The sequence below is a fragment of the Eleutherodactylus coqui genome, chromosome 7, assembly GCF_035609145.1.
Source record: "Eleutherodactylus coqui strain aEleCoq1 chromosome 7, aEleCoq1.hap1, whole genome shotgun sequence".
In the NCBI taxonomy this organism is placed as follows: Eukaryota; Metazoa; Chordata; class Amphibia; order Anura; family Eleutherodactylidae; genus Eleutherodactylus; species Eleutherodactylus coqui.
This window is the reverse complement of record NC_089843.1, coordinates 13,445,221-13,465,589: the sequence shown is the minus strand read 5'-3', so window position 1 is coordinate 13,465,589 and position 20,369 is coordinate 13,445,221. Positions and strand designations below refer to the sequence as shown.

Here is a 20,369-nt window from a genome sequence, read left to right as displayed (position 1 = left end):
AGTTGTGACATATGTAATAAAGGTAGATTGCTTTGCACATACACCTGTGTCACTGTTTTCTCATGGCGGCAACCATAACCACTTCTGATTTGGAGCCTCACAGCATATTGATGGAACAATTGAATTTCCCTAACAAATTGGTGCCCAAGAAACATGGGGCTTGGAGGAACAGGAGGACCACCTACACCTTGAACCCCCCCCCCCCCCCCCCCCGGACCCAGATGGGATAAGGCGCCAATCGGAACCACGGATTGACAACATTACGCAGTAAGGTAAGATTTTATCTTGCCACAATCTATCCATGTTTCCTGGCCGCTTCTTGCCTGTCCAAGGAGTAAGAAGTGCATGCTTCTTATAAATCTTCAAGCTTTTTAAAAGAATCCATATGGTAGGCTGAATATGCTGTGCAGGTGTTCTTTAAAGGGGTTGTCCCGCGGCAGCAAGTGGGTCTATACACTTCTGCATGGCCATAATAATGCACTTTGTAATATACATTGTGCATTAATTATGAGCCATACAGAAGTTATAAAAAGTTTTTTACTTACCTGCTCCGTTGCTAGCGTCCTCGTTCCCATGGAGCCGACTAATTTTCGCCCTCCGATGGCCAAATTAGCCGCGCTTGCGCAGTCCGGGTCTTCTGCAGTCTTCTATGGAGCCGCTCGTGCAGAATGCAGGCTCCGTGTAGCTCCGCCCCGTCACGTGCCGATTCCAGCCAATCAGGAGGCTGGAATCGGCAATGGACCGCACAGAAGAGCTGCGGTCCACGGAGACAGAGGATCCCGGTGGCCATCTTCAGCGGTAAGTATTGAAGTCACCGGAGCGCGGGGATTAAGGTAAGCGCTCCGGTAAGCTTTGTTTACGTCCCTGCATCGGGGTTGTCTCGCGCCGAACGGGGGGGGGGGGGGGGGGTTGAAAAAAAAAAAACCCCGTTTCGGCGCGGGACAACCCCTTTAACTGTTATTGTCTTTATTTGTTACTTTGCGTGGTCAGTTTACAGAATATGAAACCCTCTTGTTGATGTCTGAAAGGCGTGGTATAAGTTGTACCAAGGAAGCCTAAAGTATTTAGGGGATAAAATCCCTGATGGGAGCCTTTTATAGGTATAAGTAGTAGAGATGGGGGGAAATAAGCAGGGTGAGGAAGTACTGACAATTACAGAATATGAAACCCTCTTGCCCATCTCTGAAAGGCATGGTATAAGTTGTACCAGTGAAGCCTAAAGTATTCAGGGGATAGAATCCCTGATGGGATCCTCTTTTAGGTATAAGAGAAGTAGTAGAGATGAGGGGGGGGGAGCAGGTTGAGGAAGTACTGACACTTAAAAGAAGAAATAGACATGCAAATGTTTTTCTCTTTATGTGTGCCTGTTTATGCATGAGTGAGTGGTTGAGATGAGCTAACCTGATCTACGGAACCTGACCTCCGGGGTGCAAATACAAATCTCTGTGTCCCATGTTAACAGAAACACGATCAGTGACACTGTAAGGAGTCCATAACAAGTACACAATTCTGAACAGGGCTCCCTGCGTTTCCATTTGTACATTTCAACGGCCAGGGGATTATTTATTGTGTGTGAACGACTAAAAATAATAAGCCTCTTGGGGTACATAAGCCCCCAGCCATGGGCAATACTGCTGGTAAAGAGGATAAGGTGAGGAAGATGGCTAAGTAGATTGTACAAGGAAGAGAAGGCAGGGATGCAGTAAGTAAAGAATGTGCTACATTGTTAAAGCACGTAGGATATGAAGAGACAGCAGTATTAGATCTCTAGTAGTGGGAAAGGTTTGCAGAAAGTCATGCAGGATGGGATAAAGATAATGGATTACAGGAAATGTTGAATAGTTGGAAAAAGGCAAGTAAAGATATAGAAAAAGGTTTAACAGTGATAATAGTTGCTAACTTAAGTGATGAATATAAGTATGTGTGTGGAAATGGGCATAAGTTGTATTGTGTTTGTCAATAGATAGCCTATACTGGACAAAATATGTAAAAACCGCGGTACATAAGAGTTTTTCTTATATATGTGTTTTGTCCACTGTCGGCAGTTCTATGTACAGTAAATACAATCCCAGTTTCTACTTCACATGGTAAACCTATCAGTCCGTATATGAATGAATAAAACCCAATTGTGTGAATTTGCAGTTTTGTAAGGTGAGGCAAATATATTACACTCTAAGTTAAGTGTAAGTAGCCTCAGGCTATTTGCACATACAGAAGATGGTTATAGGCAGTGAAACCTGTTATACAGTTCTATTATTTGTCTAAAGAAGTTTCTGCGTTCTATAGGAGATAAGTTTAATTCCAAAGGGTGGGGTACTATGCTGCATAGGGCCTACTTGTCTGTGCAAAGAAATGTGAATTGAGAATTGGTTATATTTGGCTGCACAAGAGAATTAGAGTGTCATATATTTGTTGGTCCTGATCATAAATGTGCATCTGTCATTTTTTCTATGTGTACAAAGGGCCCGTATGCGAATCATGTTGTACTGTATGAAATATATACTGTTCGATGGCTGAAAATGAAATGAGAAAAGAATTCAAAGGGCAGATATATTATGCTCCCCCATTGCCGGGTCAATTCCCTCTTCCACCTCCACTCCTTCTTCATCTCTATTCCAACCGTCTCCTCCTCCCCAACCCTATGCCAAGCCTTCCACTCCAACATCAAACATTGGACCGGAAGGATGGACCTGCTGGCATTGTGGACAACAAAACCCGGAATGGAGAGAAAGCTGCACTGCTTGCGGAGCTCCTTGGCACAAACCGGGTATGCCTATGCTCACTAGATCCAAGGCTAGTGAGTGGAAGCATGAGGAAGAGGACAAGGAGGAGATGCAGGGAGCGGTGGGTGGTACAGGAGCAGATGTAACATAGGGGAAGGCAGAAGGAGCCAATATGATGCAACATCACAAAAAGTCAAATATAGATCATGGATGCCACAAGAGCATATGTCGCTCATACAGCAATTACTCCGTGACCAGACCTATGCCTTTCTTTAGACAGATAGCATGAATATAAGACACATACTCTGCAACATCAGCTGATCTTAGTCCTCTGATTATGTTGAAAACAGGGGAGGCAGTGGGAACTATAATTTTAAATCATGTGAAAGACTATTGTGGCACAGATTGGGATAAAATTCAACATAGAGAATTAAGAAGTGGTATTATATTTTTAATTGGTCTAGAACGTTGGGCAGTAGACAAGTTGATAGAATCCTCCTTGTCTCTTTCTAATATCACACAAAGAGAAAGATGAAAGTGTAGAACACTTCTATGCCCGCCTTTAACAACGTTGATCAGATCTGGGGTATAGGGGCAAAGAAGAATTGGGTGAGCATGTACTTAGTATGGCCTTTGTAGAAGGTTTATAGGAACCTCTAAAGTCTAAACTCATAGACGATAGGTCAGAGTGGAGACAGTCTGAATCTCTGGCCCTTTTACAGACAAGAAAGGGCATTGAGTTAAATTTAAAAAAAAGGATGCTTGGACAGTCCTGCCACAAGGTGCACAGAATTCTCCAGACATGTACACCCAGGCACCCCAGTCTGTCTTGCAGGCCTGGATTTCGCCTGATGTGACTGTGCTGTTGCAATATGTTGATGACCTTCTGCTTTGAGGATCTGAAAACATGTCAATCTGTATCCATTTCTCTTCTAAATTTTTTAGCAGAAAATGGCTGCAAGGCTTCAAAGGAAAAATTACAGATTTGTAAACAAAAGGTTGTGTTTCTAGACCATTGCCTAGCTCAAGGGACCAAACATCTCACAGTAGAATGCAAGGCTGCAGTTCAAGCCATTTCTGTACCTTCTTCTGCTGCCAAACTCCGCACCTTTTTGGGACTTGTCTCATACTGCCGTCCTTGGATCCTTTGCACTGAACTTTCCGGTCATGCAACAGCAGTATTAATGCAAAAACATGGAGGACGTCCACGGCCACTTGGGTATTACTCCATGAGAATGGATCCGGTGGCCCAAGGAGCCCCCTCCTGTGTCTGTGCGGTGGCAGCAGTACCAGCAATGGTTGACAGGTCTTCTGAGTTGGTCCTGGACTACCCCCTAGTGGTTCTCACCCCTCATGACAACCAGAGTATACCCACTCAAGTACACCCTAAACACCTGTCTCTAGCTTGTCAAACCCAGCTACAATGTGCTCTTTTCATGCCCCCTTCTAATATTTCTTTTTAATGTTGTACTACCTTGAACCTGGCTACTCTTCTTTCAATCGAGTATCCTGGTTCAAATGGGGGAGGGGGAGGTATAGGTGATCTAGGTATTACAGATCAGCTATTTTTAAAAAATATTTAGCAAATAAGATCGTGATCTATTTGAAATAGAATATCAGCATGATTGTCTAGCATTGATGCAACAAGAAAATTCAGGTTTTAAAAACAGTTACTGGAACGCCTGTTGACAATGCGTATTTTAAGCTTTTTGTAGATGGCACCAGGGTGAGGATGGACGACTCCATACCGGATATGCAGTGGTCACATAATAAGATGTCCTAAAAGCAGAAGCTCTGCCTCCGCATGTCTCAGCACAAGAAGCGGAACTGAAGGCCCTCACTGAGGTGTGTAGAGTGGCAGAAGGTAAGAAGGCAAATGTTTACACTGATTCCAGGTATGCATTTGGCATAGCTCATAATTACGGCCCATTATGGAAGGCCAGACAGTTTTTAACTTCAGGTGGACAACTAACTAAGAATGGTGTAGCAGTACAGAACCTCATGAAAGCCCTACTCCTACCAGACAAAGTAGCAATCCTAAAGATGAAAGCTCATAACAAAGCCGACACTGCAGAAGCAAAAGGCAATGCTCTAGCAGACTTCACAGCAAAGGCAGTGTCCCTCAAACTGTGGAAGAAAGAAGTAAAAATACTGACAGTATAAGTCAGAGACAAAAACATTGGACATTGACTAAATTTTGGACATTGATATGCTAAGGTCTTTACTAGAGATGAGCGAACGTACTCGTCCGAGCTTGATATTCGTGCGAATATCAGGGTGTTCGGGATGCTCGTTACTCGTAACGAGTACCACGCGGTGTTCCGGTTACTTTCAGTTTCCTCTCTGAGACGTTAGCGCGCTTTTCTGGCCAATTGAAAGACAGGGAAGGCATTACAACTTCGCCCTGTGACGTTCAAGCCCTATACCACCCCCCTGCTGTGAGTGGCTGGGGCGATCAGATGTCACCCGAGTATAAAAATCGGCCCCTCCCGCGGCTCGGCTCAGATGCCTTGTGAGTTAGCTGAGGGACAGTGCTGCTGGTGCCGGAACTGCTGTAGGGAGAGCGTTAGGAGTTAGTGTAGGCTTCAAGAACCCCAACGGTCCTTCTCAGGGCCACATCTAATAGTGTGCAGTACTGTGTTAGCACTGCAATTTTTTTTTTTTTTCAAAATTAGATCTGCAGAGCATTGCGCCCTGCAATAGGGACAGAAGTGGTGGTTAGGCAGGGAGAGTGTTAGCAGTGAGTGTAGGCTTCAAGAACCCCAACGGTCCTTTCTAGGGCCACATCTATCCGTGTGCAGTACTGTCCAGGCTGCTGTTAGCAGTGTTGCATTTTTTTTTTTCTCAAAACCGGCTGTGCAGACCATTGCACCCGGCATTAATACTACAGGGATAGAATTGTGTAGGCAGGGCCAGAAGACATACATTATTCATTGAATACACGCAGTGTGGCTTGTCCTTTGAAAAACAAGGGAAAAAATTCTATTTCGCCTGCCTCTGACAGTCCTCAGGGCTCTGGGTACGTGTGTGCTGCGTGCAGAACGTTAAAAAAAATCAGACGCAGCCAGCTACGTTTTACTGCAGGCTTGCGCCACTTTCTTTCCTGCCTGGGAAATCAAATCACTGGTAATACACCATGCTGAGGGGTAGGGGTAGGCCTATAGGACGTGGACGCGGGCGAGGACGCGGAGGCCCAAGTCAGGCTGTGCGCACAGGCCGAGCCAGTGCGGTGTCCAGGGGTAGAGGCAGGGCCAGACCGAATAATCCACCAACTGTTTCCCAAAGCGCCCCCTCGCGCCATGCCACCCTGCACAGGTCATGCACACCCTGCAGGTGTGCTGCGTGCAGAACGTTAAAAATAATCAGACGCAGCCAGCTACGTTTTACTGCAGGCTTGCGCCAATTTTTTTCCTGCATGGGAAATCCCTGATCTACTGTAGCGAATAACTTTGCATCACTGCAGTTCTCTGACACATTTGCAGGGCCACAACACAGTTATTACACTTAGTAGTATTCATTGAATACACGCAGTGTGGCTTGTCCTTTTGAAAAACAAGGGAAAAAATTCTATTTTGGCTGCAGGCTTACGCCAATTTTTTTCCTGCATGGAAAATCCCTGATCTACTGTAGCGAATAACTTTGCATCACTGCAGTTCTCTGACACATTTGCAGGGCCACAACACAGTTATTAAACTTAGTAGTATTCATTGAATACACGCAGTGTGGCTTGTCTTTTTGAAAAACAAGGGAAAAAATTCTATTTTGGCTGCAGGCTTGCGCCAATTTTTTTCCTGCATGGGAAATCCCTGATCTACTGTAGCGAATAACTTTGCATCACTGCAGTTCTCTGACACATTTGCAGGGCCACAACACAGTTATTAAACTTAGTAGTATTCATTGAATACACGCAGTGTGGCTTGTCCTTTTGAAAAACAAGGGAAAAAATTCTATTTTGGCTGCAGGCTTGCGCCAATTTTTTTCCTGCATGGGAAATCCCTGATCTACTGTAGCGAATAACTTTGCATCACTGCAGTTCTCTGACACATTTGCAGGGCCACAAAACAGTTATTAAACTTAGTAGTATTCATTGAATACACGCAGTGTGGCTTGTCCTTTTGAAAAACAAGGGAAAAATTCTATTTTTGCTGCAGGCTTGCGCCAATTTTTTTCCTGCATGGGAAATCCCTGATCTGCTGTAGCGAATAACTTTGCATCACTGCAGTTCTCTGACACATTTGCAGGGCCACAACACAGTTATTAAACTTAGTAGTATTCATTGAATACACGCAGTGTGGCTTGTCCTTTGAAAAACAAGGGAAAAAATTCTATTTCGCCTGCCTCTGACAGTCCTCAGGGCTCTGGGCACGTGTGTGCTGCGTGCAGAACGTTAAAAAAAATCAGACGCAGCCAGCTACGTTTTACTGCAGACTTGCGCCACTTTCTTTCCTGCCTGGGAAATCAAATCACTGGTAATACACCATGCTGAGGGGTAGGGGTAGGCCTATAGGACGTGGACGCGGGCGAGGACGCGGAGGCCCAAGTCAGGCTGTGGGCACAGGCCGAGCCAGTGCGGTGTCCAGGGATAGAGGCAGGGCCAGACCGAATAATCCACCAACTGTTTCCCAAAGCGCCCCCTCGCGCCATGCCACCCTGCACAGGTCAAGGTGCTCTACGGTGTGGCAGTTTTTCACAGAGACGCCTGACGACCGACGAGCAGTGGTGTGCAACCTTTGTCGCGCCAAGATCAGCTGGGGAGGCACCACCAACAGCATGCGCAGGCATATGATGGCCAAGCACCCCACAAGGTGGGACGATGCCCGTTCACCGCCTCCGGTTTGCACCACTGCCTCTCCCCCTGTGCCCCAACCTGCCACTGAGATCCAACCCCCCTCTCAGGACACAGGCACTACCGTCTCCTGGCCTGCACCCATACCCTCACCTCCGCTGTCCTCGGCCCCATCCAGCAACGTCTCTCAGCGCAGCGTCCAGACGTCCCTAGTGCCACAGTTTGAGCGCAAGCGCAAGTACGACGCCAAACACCCGCACGCTCAAGCGTTAAACGTGCACATGCCTGGCCCATGTCTTTAATTTGGTGGTTCAGCGCTTTCTGAAAAGCTACCCCCGCTTGTCATACCTGCTCGGAAAGGTGCGCCAGCTCTGCGCACATTTCCGCAAATCCCACACGCACGCTGCCACTCTGCGGACACTGCAACATAGGTTTAATCTGCCAGTGCACCGACTGCTGTGCGACGTGCCCACACAGTGGAATTCTACGCTCCACATGTTGGCCAGACTCTATGAGAAGCGTAGAGCTATAGTGGAATACCAACTCCAACTTGGAAAATTTGAGGAGTCTACCCAGGTGGTGAGCGGCAATGCTGCTATCATTAGCGTCACCATTCCTCTGCTATGCATCTTGAGAAGTTCCCTGCAAAGCATAAAGGCAGACGCTTTGCGCTCGGAGTCAGAGCCGGGGGAAGACAGTATGTCGCTGGATAGTCAGAGCACCCTCCTGTCTATATCTTAGCGCGGTGAGGAAGAGGAGGAGGAAGAAGATGAGGAGGAGGGGGAAGAGACATTTTGGCCCACTGCTGACGGTACCCATGCTGCTTGCCTGTCATCCTTTCAGCGTGTATGGCCTGAGGAGGAGGAAGAGGAGGAGGAGGAGGATCCTGAAAGTGATCTTCCTAGTGAAGACAGCCATGTGTTGCGTACAGGTACCCTGGCACACATGGCTGACTTCATGTTAGGATGCCTTTCTCGTGACCCTCGCGTTACACGCATTCTGGCCACTACGGATTACTGGGTGTACACACTGCTCGACCCACGGTATAAGGAGAGCCTTTGCACTCTCATTCCCGAAGAGGAAAGGGGCTCGAGAATGATGCTATACCACAGGGCGCTGGTGGACAAACTGATGGTAAACTTCCCATCCGACAGCGCTAGTGGCAGAAGGCGCAGTTCCGAGGGCCAGGTAGCAGGGGAGGCGCAGAGATCAGGCAGCATGTACAGCGCAGGCAGGGGAACATTCTCCAAGGCCTTTGCCAGCTTTATGGCTCCCCAGCAAGACTGTGTCACCGCTCCCCAGTCAAGGCTGAGTCGGCGGGAGCACTGTAAAAGGATGGTGAGGGAGTATGTAGCCGATCGCACGACCGTCCTCCGTGACGCCTCTGCCCCCTACAACTACTGGGTGTCGAAGCTGGACACGTGGCCTGAACTCGCGCTGTATGCCCTGGAGGTGCTTGCTTGTCCTGCGGCTAGCGTCTTGTCAGAGAGTGTGTTTAGTGTGGCTGGGGGAATCATCACGGATAAGCGTACCCACCTGTCAACCGACAGTGCCGACAGGCTTACACTCATCAAGATGAACAAAGCCTGGATTTCCCCAGACTTCTCTTCTCCACCAGCGGACAGCAGCAATACCTCAGCAATCCGTAGGCTGCACCCGCGGATGGAAGCATCGTTCTCTCTCACCATCCAAAACGGGGACATTTCTGCTTCATCAATCTGTGTATAATATTCCTCCTCCTCCTCCTCCTCCTCCTGCTCCTCCTCCTGAAACCTCACGTAATCACGCCGAACGGGCAATTTTTCTTAGGGCCACAAGGCTCACTCATATAATTTTTCTAAACAATTTTTATATGTTTCAATGCTCTTAAAAGCGTTGAAACTTTAACTTGAACCAATTTTTCGTTACACTGGGCTGCCTCCAGGCCTAGTTACCACTTAAGCCACATTAACCAAAGCGATTAATGGGTTTCACCTGCCCTCTTGGTTGGCCATGGCCAATTTTTCTGATGTACATTAGTACTGTTGATACAGCAATTTTTGTGGGCCCTCGCCTACAGTGTAATCAAATGAATTTTTAGCCCACCTGCATTACAGCTGACGTTACATCCGCTGTGTTGGGCAATGCAATGGGATATATTTATGTACCGCCGGTGGCTTCCTGGCACCCACCCATGCTGTGGGTCCACAGGGAATTATAAATGCATCTGAAACCACATCTAAAGAACCCCAGTCAGACTGGGGCATGCAGTGTGGGCCGAAGCCCACCTGCATTAAGCACAACATTACTACCTCAGCTGTGTTGGGCAATGCAATGGGATATTTTTATGTACCGCCGGTGGGTTCCAGGGAGCCACCCATGCTGTGGGTCCACAGGGAGTTATAAATGCATCTGAAACCACATCTAAAGAACCCCAGTCAGACTGGGGCATGCAGTGTGGGCCGAAGCCCACCTGCATTAAGCACGACATTACTACCTCAGCTGTGTTGGGCAATGCAATGGGATATTTTTGTGTATCGCCGGTGGGTTCCAGGGAGCCACCCATGCTGTCGGTCGACAGGGACTTCACAATAGGGAGTTGTACCTGCCTGTGTCTATGAATTAAAAAGCCCGGTCTGACTGGGGCATGCAGAGACACCTTGACAGAATGAATAGTGTGTGGCACATAGGTTCCCCATTGCTATGCCCATATGTGCAGCTCCTGATGGCGGTGGCACAGGATTCTATTTCTCATTGCTTCTGTACAGCATTGTGGGCTATCGCCCCGCCCCTTTTAAAGAGGGTCGCTGCCTAGCCGTGCCAACCCTCTGCAGTGTGTGCCTGCGGTTCCTCGTCATGGCAGACGCACTTCTAAATAGACATGAGGGTGGTGTGGCATGAGGGCAGATGAAGGCTGCGCAGGGACACTTTGGTGTGCGCTGTGGGGGGGGGAGGGGGGGCGGTTGGGCAGCATGTAACCCAGTAGAACTGGCAGTGGAGTGTCATGCAGGCGGTGATTGTGCTTTGTTGTAGGTAGTGTGGTGCTTAGCAAAGGTATGCCATGCTAATGAGGCCTTTTCAGAAGTAAAAGTTTTTGGGAGGGGGGGGGCCCACTCTTGCCGCTATTGTGGCTTAATAGTGGGACCTGTAAACTTGAGATGCAGCCCAACATGTAGCCCCTCGCCTGCCCTATCCGTTTCTGTGTCGTTCCCATCACTTTCTTGAATTGCCCAGATTTTCACACAAGGAAACCTTAGCGAGCATCGGCGATATACAAAAATGCTCGGGTCGCCCATTGACTTCAATGGGGTTCGTTACTCGAAACGAACCCTCGAGCATCGCGATAATTTCCTCCCGAGTAACGAGCACCCGAGCATTTTGGTGCTCGCTCATCTCTAGTCTTTACAGTTACAAGCCAGCAAGGAAGAAAAGGACAAATGGACAAAAAATGGGAACAGCAGGACAAAACGGCGTATGGCGAACAGTCCACACAACTTGCCTACCACGATCCCTGTACCCCATGATGGCCCAGCTGATCCATGGAAAGAGTCAATATCGAAGGCAGCTATGTTCCTGACTCTTGAGAGAGAAATGGTGGCCCTGGGTTTTCTGTAGCTGCTGCATCATTTGTCTAGTAGTGCATGATCTGTGCCACTGGCAACAGGGCAGAAGTAAACTGACCACATAACACTTGCCTAGGCCACTCTACCCATTTCAGAGATTGCAAATTGACTACATTCAGCTCCCACATGTTGGGAAGTATGACTATGTGCTTGTTGTTGTTGATGACTTTTCAGGTTGAAGGCCTACCCTGTTACCAAGGCAACTGCACAGGTAACTGCAAAGAAGCTCATGAATGAGGTAATCTGCAGGTATGGGGTACTGGTAGTGATTGAGTCAGACAGAGGTTCACATTTTACAGGTGTAGGGGGTTTTTGAACTTTATAGATTTAGAGGTGATGAGGAACAAAATGGCTGGGGTAGGACAGGATGTTTCTAAATTGGTAAATGTTCAGGCACAATGGATGCCTTCCTTGTTCCTTTCCCAACACCTTATGCTCGGTTCTGATAAAGATGTATTTTAATTTGAACTTTGCACTACTGTAGAATTTATTTGCAAATGTAAGCGATTTTATAAAATACACACAATGTAATCTGCAATATATGTATATGACACATGAGAGAGACAAAGCGCAGTCGGACCCCATGACCAATAATGAAAGATTATGGAGAAATATATTTAAAAATATGATACGTAAGGGAGAATGGATACGGCCTGAAATAGACAGTATAGAATGCACAACTGAGCATTGTACAGGCTCTATGATGTATTTCCAGGTAAAAAGCACTGATCTGATGTGCAAGTTTATTGTTTTACCTGTGATATTTGGTCCACAATAGAGATGAGCGAGCACGAAAATGCTCGGGTGCTCGTTACTCGGGATGAAATTATCGCGATGCTCGATGGTTCGTTTCGAGTAACGAACCCCATTGAAGTCAATGGGCGACTCGAGCATTTTTGTATATCGCCGATGCTCGCTAACGTTTCCATTTGTGAAAATCGGGGCAATTCAAGAAAGTGATGGGAACGACACAGCAACGGATAGGGCAGGCGAGGGGCTACATGTTGGGCTGCATCTCAAGTTCCCAGGTCCCACTATTAAGCCACAATAGCGGCAAGAGTGCCCCCCCCCTCCCAACAATTTTTACTTCTGAAAAGCCCTCATTAGCAATGCATACCTTAGCTAAGCACCACACTACCTCCAACAAAGCACAATCACTGCCTGCATGACACTCCGCTGCCACTTCTCCTGGGTTACATGCTGCCCAACACCCCCCCCCCCCACCGCACGACGCAGTGTCCACAGCGCACACCAAAGTGTCCCTGCGCAGCCTTCAGCTTCACTCATGCCACACCCCCCCTCATGTCTATTTATAAGTGCGTCTGCCAGAGGAACCGCAGGCACACACTGCAGAGAGTTGGCACAGCTAGGCAGCGACCCTCTTTAAAAGGGGCGGGGCGATAGCCCACAATGCTGTACAGAAGCAATGAGAAATATAATCCTGTGCCACCGCCATCAGGAGCTGCACACGTGGGCATAGCAATGGGGAACCTATGTGCCACACACTATTCATTCTGTCAAGGTGTCTGCATGCCCCAGTCAGACCGCGTTTTTTTATAAATAGTCACAGGCAGGTACAACTCCGCAATGGGAATTCCGTGTGCACCCACAGCATGGGTGGCTCCCTGGAACCCACCGGCTGTACATAAATGTATCCCATTGCAGTGCCCATCACAGCTGAGGTAACGTCCGATTAAATGCAGGTGGGCTTCGGCCCACACTGCATGCCCCAGTCAGACTGGGGTTCTTTAAAAGTGGACACATGCAGTTACAACTCCGTGTGGACCCACAGCATGGGTAGGTGCCAGGAAGCCACCGGCGGTACATAAATATATCCCATTGCATTGCCCATCACAGCTGAGGTAATGTCATGTTTAATGCAAGTGGGCTTGGGCCCACACTGCATGCCCCAGTCAGACTGGGGTTCTTTAGAAGTGGACACATGCAGTTACAACTCCGTGTGGACCCACAGCATGGGTGGGTGCCAGGAAGCCACCGGCGGTACATAAATATATCCCATAGCATTGCCCATCACAGCTGAGGTAATGTCATGTTTAATGCAAGTGGGCTTGGGCCCACACTGCATGCCCCAGTCAGACTGGGGTTCTTTAGAAGTGGACACATGCAGTTACAACTCAGTGTGGACCCACGGCATGGGTGGCTCCCTGGAACCCACGAGCGGTACATAAATATATCCCATTGCAGTGCCCAACACAGCTGATGGAACGTCAGCTGTAATGCAGGTGGGCAAAAAATTTATTGGATTACACTGTAGGCGAGGTCCCCCAAAAATTGGTGTACCAACAGTAAGGCCTTAGTCAGACGGGCGTTTTTTCGCGCGATTTGCGGATCGCATGACGGATGCGCATCCGCAAATCGCGTGACCGGTGCCCGAAAATCACCCGAAAATCTGCTCCTAGCCGCGTTTCATTAGAAACGGGCCGGAGCTGTCCAGTGCATTGCATTCAATGGAGCTGGCAATACAGCGGCTCCATTGAAAGCAATGCGCTGCGGGCGAGTGTGGGATGAATTGTCGGGAAGGGCTCAAATATATAAGCCCTTCCCTGCAATTCATCCAGAAAAGTGTTAAAATAAAAAAATATACATAATCACCTGCTCCTGGCAGCAGGAGTTCCGCGTGGCCGGCCTGCAGTGGGTGTGAAGGGGGTGTGAGTCAGACCTGCCCCCTGATTGGCTCAGCCCATTGCTTTCAATGGAGCCGGCTGTATTGCAATGGGCTAACATCGTTCCTCTCTGCCACAGCTGTGAACAATCTTTATGCTGACAGTGCGGGGGGGGGGGGGGGTGTCTCACTCTTGCCACTATTGTGGCTTAATAGTGGGACCAGGGACCAGGGAACTTAAGATGCAGCCCAACATGTAGCCCCTCGCCTGCCCTATCCGTTTCTGTGTCGTTCCCATCACTTTTTTGAATTTCCCAGGTTTTCACAAATGAAAACCTTAGCGAGCATCGGCGATATACAAAAATGCTCGAGTCGCCCATTGACTTCAATGGGGTTCGTTACTCGAAACGAACTCTCGAGCATCACTGAAAGTTCGACTCGAGTAACGAGCACCCGAGCATTTTGGTGCTCGCTCATCTCTAGTTTTAAACCCCTGAAACATGTTGTACAGTGTATGATTATATATTATTGTATTATGTATTGTTTATTTTATATTTACGATCAAGGTCTTGTACCCGGGGCTATTCCTGTAATGCTCTCCCTAAACTCTTGGAAAAAGACAGTGATTGGATGTATGTAGCAGTCCCCATTGGAGGCATTTCTAAACACGTGATGTGGGAGCCTGCCGTCAGAGAGGTGAGTTCAACTTTGATTTTATTCACTAAAAGAAAAACATTTTCTTTGGAGCACGGACAAAAATATTTACCCAAGAGTGATGATAAGGAAGGACAAGGAGTTATGTGTTCTTCGTTGTCTTTACCAGATGTTTTATTTTAAATATGACACAGTAATAAAATTAGTTTTGCCATTATCTGCAATCTGATAGCTAGAGGGCCTTTTAGAGAAAAATAGTGAGCTTGTAATGCAATTTGAGTTCCCATCACATTAACCCCTTCAGTGGCAGTCCTGAAAATTTTCTGGGACTGGCTCCACTGCCCATAGTGATATAGCCCGGAAGATTTCCGGGCTATGTTTTACTATGGGTTCGTGCAGAACACAATGCCATAAGCTGTGGCATTGTTTTCTGCACACACACCGCTTGCACAGTACAACAGAGAACCAGTGCAGGACTTTAAAAAACAGAAGCTGGAATATATAACTGATTTGCCGGCAATTTCCCACTTCTTTTTTTAAACTCCTGCACTGTTTACATGTTGCCACAGAGACCATCGGCTTGTCAGAAGCCGGCCAACCATCCCAGTAGCATGGAAAGCTGGTGATCGGCTGTCAGATGATAGCCGGGCACCAGCTCTTACAGTAGAGAATGGAGAACATCTTTGATCTCCACTGTTTAACCCTTTACATGTCACGGTCTGTGGAACCACAGAATGTAAAGGGCTGACAGTGGAAGGGGGCTCCCTCTGTCACCATCGGCCCTTCCACAATGTGATCTGGGGGTCCTGATGGGTCTCTGTGGCATCCGGAAGCTTAAATATAGCCTCTGGGTCTGTCACCTAAATTAGGCTAGGATGCTCAGAATCTGTCTGAGTGTCATAGCCTGTCTAATACCCTGCTATGCATCAGCATAGCAGAGTATTAGAAGAATAAGAAAGTAGTATTATGCAAATCCCTTAAAGGGGCAGAAATTTAAAAAAAGTTTAAAAAAAATAGCAAAAAACCCCCCCACAAAAACACAACCTTTTTTCCTTTACTTTGTAAAAAATTAAAAGAAAATTACACATGTGGTATCCCTGCATTTGTAACCACCCTGAGAAGGAAGTTAGTACATTATTTAATCTGCAGGGTGCATGGCATAGAAAAAAAATTAAACGTGGCAAAAATAGCTAATTTAGCTTCTCTCACCATACAAAAAAATGTAATAGAAAGTAAAAAAAATACTGCACGGATCAACAAATTGTACTAATAAAAAGCACAACTCATCACACAAAATAAAAACCCTTACACAGTTGACAAAAAAAATAACATTTTAGGGATCTTTGAATGCAGTGATGTATTTTTTTTTAATTGTGAAAAAGTAGCAAAAAAGAAAAAAACTTACAATTTTGTATTGGCATAATCATACTGGCCTGTTGAATTACTTTAATATATTAATTATACTGCTCAGAGGATGCAGTTAAATATAGAAGTTAAAAAACACGCCAGAATTACAGATTTTGCTAATCCTGCCTCTAGAAAAAATGGAAAAAAAAGCAATCAAAATTTTGCATGTTCCCAGAAATTAGATAAATGAAGACTAGAGTTCATCCTGCAAAAAACACGGCTTTCTAGAGCGCTGGCAATGGAAAAATACAATTAATATGGCTCTTGGAATGTGATGACACAATGACAAAAAAACTAAATGTAAAAAAATAGCACAACATAAAAAAAATACTCGGTATCGCCGCAATCGTGTGACTCAGAGAATAATGTAATTAAATTATGTATTCTGCACGCTGAACGTCGTAAAAATGAAATCCAAAAAACAAATCGCAGAATTTCTTTTTTCCCCCAATCTCCCTACATTTTTTTTACAAAAGTTATGCAATACATTATATATACCCAAACATGATGCCATCAAGAAGTACAGCTTGTCCCACAAGAAACAAGCCCTTATACGGCCGTGTCAGTGGAAAAATAAAAAAAGTTATGGCTCTTGGAACGCGACTGGAAAATTAGTTGAAATTAAATGATTGGCCCATTTAAAAAAAAACTGCCCAGGTGGGTCTGATAGGGGGGTAAGAAACCCGTCACTGAAGGGGTTAAAGAGCCTGCCCTGGTGGGTCTGACAGGGTGGTAAGAAACCGCCACTGAAGGGGTTAAGAAAAAAAAACAGTAATCCAGGGTAAAAAGAAAAAATCAATAGAATCCAAAATGAAAGCTAAAAGATCAGATTTAGAGGGTCACTTCGGTGCAACCATATTTTTCCACATTTGCCTCCTCACCTGCCTGTATGTCACACCCTGCATGTCTCCTCTTTGTATCACAGTCACCTCCGTGCAGCGCAGACCCCTGTGATGTTTTACTTTCAGCTTCACATCAATCCCATGATGCATCAACACTGCATTAGCTAGAGGCTATACCATTTGTTTCTGCTGAGGGAATAAATTACTTTTCTTTACCCTCTATAGTCACTTAAAAAACTACAGACCATGAATATACAGTCAGGAGGATGAGCTGTGATGTCCTCTGTTATAACTGTGTGAGCATCAATGCTACCTTTGACAGGAGTGACTGTGCCCTCCTGTAGGCAGCTTCTGTGGTAGATCCATGTACCAGCATCACACAGACTGAGAATCTGAATCCATATCTCCCAAGTAGATCTGAGTTGGTCAGAATTGAGATTACATGATCATCTGAGGAAAAAGAGGCCGGGAGGTTCAGACAGATAGAAAGTACTAACCAATGTAACACTTGCAAACTTATCCTGGGCAGAAAACACCAGACTGGCCCTTTAATAAACCTTTACATGTGAGTTTGATAGCTGTATAAGATGATACAAAGATTATTCTTTTCTCATACAAGAACCCTTTATAACGTGTATAGGACACTTACTTGTGGATGATTGTATATGTTCAGATTATCTGCTGATTCAAAATCTTCACTGATGACTCCAGCGACTTCCCCATGATGACTGCAGGAATAGTTGGGGGCGTCCTTTTTCTCCCCTGATATAATATTTAGCATTTTGTGGACATACATGATCTTGTCCCCACATGTATCATACAGATGGTAACCCAGAGTGATATTAGGGAGGAGGTCCGGGTCCTTGTTCACCTCATCAACAGCAAAGATCAGAGTCAGGAGGTCCGTGTACAACCTTACATTTGGCCTGTGAACATGTCATTATAACAGGAAATATATGATCTTGTTATTTTCTCTCTGTATTGCCCTCTATCGAGAACATATCACATATACATATACATAATTAAAACAGATAGTGAAACAGTTTTCATTTTATGTCTGTTTCTATCTTCGTCTGTTGTCTGTACATGATTTATGGGGTGGCCGTCCTGCTTGAGCTGCAGTTAAGAGCATTAAGAGATGACCTTTACAGCAGAACTCAGTGGTCATTCACATAATGGGCAGGAGGTGAGCCGTTAACTTCTACAGACTATGTTATAGGTCTGGAAGGTATCAGACTATTGTTAATATTATTGGTCAGTATGAGAACTGCTTCATTTTAGGACTTTTTAACATCTTAATGTTACAGGATGTACATTTACATCCTGGAGCTTCCAGGTTAGTATGGAAGGTCGGGGACTGATCCTGCCCCATAAAATGCGGTGCCGACAGTTTCTTACAGCCGACAACCAACAGTTCTGATAAGCAGCGCCGCTGATCGGAGCTGTAAACCCTTTAAATTCTGACAGCGGCATTTAAATGCCCCAATTGATATTTGGCACATCCCGCACTACCCAACATGATGATATTGTAGGGGGCCATGTGGTTGCCATGGCAGCTGAAGGCATGCCATTGCAGACTGCCTACCTGCATTACTGTCTATAATTTTGATATTTGTAAGTATAACAACCTGCATGTCATTTATTCTGTGCGGTGAATGCCATGAAGACAAAGAAAAAGAAATCTGCAGATTTTTAGCTACGATTTGGAAATTGTAGGCAAATTAAGCATCACCTTAGGCCACATTTGTTAAGGGGTTAAAGGAAACCTGTCATGTCCCCACAGCACTTAAAAGTTGTGGTTCTGTTAGGTGACATGACAGGGAGTCAGGTGATGTAGTCTTATACTCATCGGCTCCAGTGATCCAGCTCTGTCGCCCGCTGATGTAGGTGCGTGGCACTAAAATCCAACTCTTTTCATAGTCCTCTGCATTTGCTCTCCTATACATATAAAAGAGAGAACGTTCTTGGAACTCTAAAATAAGTCGGATTTGCGTGCAACGGCCTACTCCAGCAGGTGACAGCATTGAAGCAAGTTAGCATAAAAAGTAAACCAGCTCCCTCCTGCGTCCCCCCATAACTTACTTTATGGTGCTGTGGGGACATGACAGGTTCCCTTTAAGTAGATCAGCTATATTTGCAGTGATAACTGTGAGCCCATCGCCCTAGAAGTCTGAATAATTATTTGTTCAGTGAATTAGCTAACAATCAAAATCATTCTCCACACTTATATCGGTCTTATCTGGCCATAATATGGGTAGATATTAATGGGTGTATTATGAGTACAACAACCAGACCCCCGCGGCCCTACAAAACCAAACTACAACCTGCAGCGCTCTGTAGTGGTCAATGTTGGGTCAGTAAAATCACAGGAATCTGAGAATGTCGGCCCTAATTCATACACCGAAATGTATCTGCAGACTGAAACCAGCATCAGAGGACAATGCTTTGTCAGAGAGCCATCTGTTCCCCATGAGGGCCTTCTGCTTCAATGAAACCTAGAAATGTAGAAAAATGTAACTTTACAATTAAAGTGTTAATCCGCGGCAGCGGACAATAGCTCTTCTATGGCTTCTGTTGGGTTGGGATAACATAAGTTGTTCCAGTGAGATAAACTTTGTTACATCTGTACGTCCCTCTACATCAGGCTTAGCAGCTGCTTAGTTCAAAGTCCATGGGAGTGGGATGCAACCAAATATAAACCCTGCTGTATCCCTTATATGTAGGATACATTTAATGAAATAATGTATCTCTGTTCTGTGGGATGTAGCGGGACATTAATGAAGGTCGTTCATATAGAATGGATAATAGGAAACTTACACTACACATAAAATCCTTCCATAAACATGGTAAGGAAATGCTGATAAATAGCGGCTGTTGACAGAGAACAGTCCTCCTATGATGAAGTCTCCTCTCTGATAATATTCATATTCCAGTCCGGTTACCAGTTGGTTCTGGCTGAGTGTACATTGGGATGATGACTCCTGTAATCCGTGTCTGTAGGATGAGACACATATGATAAGTAATATATGGATAATAACTGAAAGCATAGACATGTCACGATGCAGCGGTGCCTGTGGCAGCTGTACAGATCCTGCGTCCTCCTCTGTCATCTCCTCAGCACAGACCCAGGCTGCAGGATGCAGGGGTTTATATCTATGAACTGGGATTAATTTTACAGCTCAGATGAAATATCTCATCCTTCAGGGATTCTAAAACATCTCAGTCTGTAGGTAATAAAAGTAGGTTTATGGAGAGAAGATTTATTTCTGGTATTTATCTCTATGTGTATTGAATGAAGAAAAAATAAACTTCTGAAATGTAACTCAAATGTAGAACAAACAAAAAAGCAAAAACAAAAAGAAATTGACAAATTACTAGCCCAAATTACCAAACTTGAATATACAACAAAACAATCTCAGACCAAACAGAATCTCGAAGAACTTACCTCCCTAAGGCACCGCCTCAAATGCATCTTAATAGAGAAATTTAATAAAAAACATATCTATCTTAAACAGGCAGCCTACGCCCATGGCAACCGAGGCAGTAAACTCCTGACCTCGCTTCTCAAAAAGATCAAGACAAGGAATGCTATCCTAACTATAAAAACACAATCTGGGTCTCGAGTTTCCTCTACACCAGACATAGCTAGAGAATTCCAACTCTTTTACTCAAAACAGTATAATCTCAAAGAAAGAGCAACCCCCCCTGACTAAACAGAATCCTACCCAGAGG

At 45.7% G+C, this 20,369-nt stretch overlaps 1 long non-coding RNA gene across 1 annotated transcript in view; it reads left to right on the top strand.

Annotated features, from left to right (window-relative positions):
* Positions 1–223: 223 nt before the first annotated feature.
* LOC136572358 (uncharacterized) overlaps positions 224–20,369 on the top strand; it is a 41,085-nt gene continuing 20,939 nt past the window's right edge. Inside the window, exons 1-2 of the long non-coding RNA XR_010785800.1 lie at positions 224–272; positions 14,301–14,430. This is a non-coding gene — a long non-coding RNA (uncharacterized lncRNA). The remainder of the gene's footprint in view (positions 273–14,300; positions 14,431–20,369) is intronic.